Here is a 2,975-nt window from a genome sequence, read left to right on the forward strand (position 1 = left end):
TTAGTAAATAGATTAATAAATATAACTAAAAATAAATCCATCTTTTTATTTACATAGGTATCCTCTTTTTTCATTTTTTTCACCGAGCTTTTTTTCCACCGCATCTTTTTCTTCTTTTTTAACGCGTCCTTTTCCAACGTATCTTTGTTTTTTACCGGCCTTATCTTCTCCCATGACCAACAATCCTGTATTTCTTCCTATCTCCATCCTTATTTGAGCAGGGCCCTCTCGTTGACCCGCCGCTCTGCCATGCTCGGCGCGCCACTCCCCTGTCGCAAGGCCTGTCGCAAGGCCGCAGGCCGCGCTGACGGCTCCAACCCAAGGCGCCGCCCCCTCGTCGTCTCATTCCGGCTCCTGCGCACCACTTCCTCACCACCCAACTCTGCTCCAGCCTGGCGCGCCGTCCCCCGCCGCGCCGCTCCGATCCGGTGAGTGGCATTTTGATTGTAGTATATGCGAGTTTAAGGGGTAATTTGTCCTTATGCATGCGGGGATGGAGGAGAAGTAGCAGGAGTCACTTTTTTCAGCTCCCGCAACACGTGACGGCTTCTCTCAGCAGGATTTGGGGGGCTTCTCCTCCGGAGCCATTTTTGCTGCTGCCGTTTGGCAGGGCTTGGGTGGAGCCGATGGAGAAGCACCTCCCAAAGCCCTGCCAAAGAGGGTCTTCGTGTTATTGGTCCTTGACGTTGCATGTCCTGTCCCATGGGCCATAAATCCGTATAATTCGCTATCCCACTGGTTCACATGCATGTTCTTCGCATGGAAGTGCTGACACGCCTAGGCGCCTAGCTGGCGACGAATGTGCCAGTACTCACTACTCAGTACGAGGCAGTTGGACGAGCTTCTATTCTTTGGGTTGTAATTAATTAGTGAAAGAGAAAATGCTTGGCTATACTATCATGCTCAGGTGATATTGCAATATTGTTCAATAAATCGAAACAAACTCTAGACTGACAGAGAAGGGAGTATCAGGTGGTTGTGCCTGGTGCGATAGAAGATAAACACACAAAGGGGATGAACTATCTTCCTCCCAAAAGAATTCTTTGTCGAGGCACTTGGCAATAACATAGTGCATTTGACTTGTGCACAAATGGCGGGCATTCCGCTCGGCCTCAAGGTTGCTGAGGCTGATAAACTGCCCAGGGTAACAGGTCCCAGATATGAAATTACTCAGAGGAAAACGCAGTACGTAGTTTAAGCTGACTCTGATAATTTTCTATGTTCTTCCTTTAGTTTTCTCTTCAAGTTACTCGCAATCAGGCCAGGACGGCCAGCTTCATCCAATGTAATTTATGACTCGTACTGTGTTAGGTGTTTGCCGTTATTTCATCACAGGACTTGAAAACTATTTTAATTTGCAGCCTGTAGTTAAGCCGGAGCTGCACGTACCCTCTGATAGTCTGATTTCTCTCCCCCTTGTTCTTCTACGTGTTACATATATTCAGCTCCAGAAACTCTCTCGAAGCTTTGCCTCCTTACACAGTTGTCTTGTAATCCAAAGAAGCGCAAGAAATACTACAAAGATACAACCTGCGATAGAATTATGCATGGATCATGACTAGGATGCATCGGGATCGTGATTAACCCTATGCATCTCTAAGGATGGAAGCAAAGCATGACTCGTGCCTCGGACATCGGACGTCAGCCAGATCTTCATATATTGTGGAGAGGGACAGCTTCTGCTGAGACACGCGATGTGCTACGGTACAGTTGGCTAAACACTTTCGTTCCAAAACGCCACACCATACGCGAGTGTTGTAACGTAGTGTTGTTGTTGCGTGAGTAGTTAAGGATCTGGAAAAGTTTCTAGTACGCATTTATCGACCAAGCATCTGAACCACATCCAACCACCAAAGTGCTCGGGATGCTTACTGCAAACCCTTTTGCTGCCACCATGCCTAGAGAGGAGAATTTCTCTTCGATTGAAGAGTTGAAATTCGACAGCGAAGTCGAATGCATCGTGCTCAGAGATGGGCTTGGGAGGCATCAGGAATGTAGCTAGCAGAGCTTTCCAGGAATACCTTGTGATGGTGCATTACGTACACTAGAAAAGGATGAATATCTCCAGGTACTCCAACAGCCCAAGGTGGAGTGGGCCCAAACAACTTCGAAAAATTGGTGCCAATCATTGTACTTGTATCGTAGCTGTGGAACTAGTCTAGTGTACACGAGGTGGTGAGGAGGACATCAATTATTAGCTAGCTTGTTCAGATTTCCTTCTTCTTTTCCTTCACCTCTCAACCCTGCTGCTGGCACGAGCTAAAGCCTTATTTAGTTATCAAAATTGGGAGTGCCAAAATTATTGTGCTGGTACTGTAGCACACTGTAGCGTTTCGTTTGTATTTGTGAATTATTGTCCAAACATTGACTAATTAGGCTCAAAAGATTCATCTCGCAAAGTACAACAAAACTGTGCAATTAGTTTTTAATTTCATCTACATTTAGTACTCTATGCATATACCGTAAGTTTGATGTGATGGAGAATCTTCTTTTTGCATAGTGCCAAAGTTGGGAGTTAGGGGTGAAGTAAACGAGGGCTAAGTCTAGTTGTGGCTTTTGCTTGCTCCGTCCGATATTTTTAATGGACCTTTCCTTGTGCTCGCACCATCCTCTACTCTGGACGGAAGGCATGACTATGCTAGCCAGCGGCTGGGTCCGTGTTCAGAGCAGAGATGGCAGGCCGTGCGTGTTAGGCGTCAAGGGTGGGCCATAACTCACTCATCTGGACTTCAAATTGAACATTTTACAAACGCATTTCAATCATCTCCACAAGATCTATGCAAAGGTGAAATCCAATAATAAGTGGTTTGGTAATGTCTACAAAAGATTGTCCAGGTTGACCGACAAACATGTTGTGCAATGGACATGTGCATAAGTGGCAGGCATTCCGCACCGCATCTAGGTTGCCGAGGCTGATAAACTGCCGAGAGTAACAGGTCCTATATATGAAAAGTACTCGGTATATGAGGTCAAAG

At 46.2% G+C, this 2,975-nt stretch overlaps 1 long non-coding RNA gene across 1 annotated transcript; it reads left to right on the forward strand.

Moving 5' to 3' along the window:
- Nucleotides 1-217: 217 nt before the first annotated feature.
- LOC111255852 lies at nt 218-956 on the forward strand. Its single transcript, XR_002675968.1, has 2 exons — nt 218-428; nt 560-956. It is a non-coding gene; the product is annotated as an uncharacterized LOC111255852 (long non-coding RNA).
- Nucleotides 957-2,975: the final 2,019 nt, after the last annotated feature.

This window comes from Setaria italica, chromosome I (assembly GCF_000263155.2).
Source record: "Setaria italica strain Yugu1 chromosome I, Setaria_italica_v2.0, whole genome shotgun sequence".
In the NCBI taxonomy this organism is placed as follows: Eukaryota; Viridiplantae; Streptophyta; class Magnoliopsida; order Poales; family Poaceae; genus Setaria; species Setaria italica.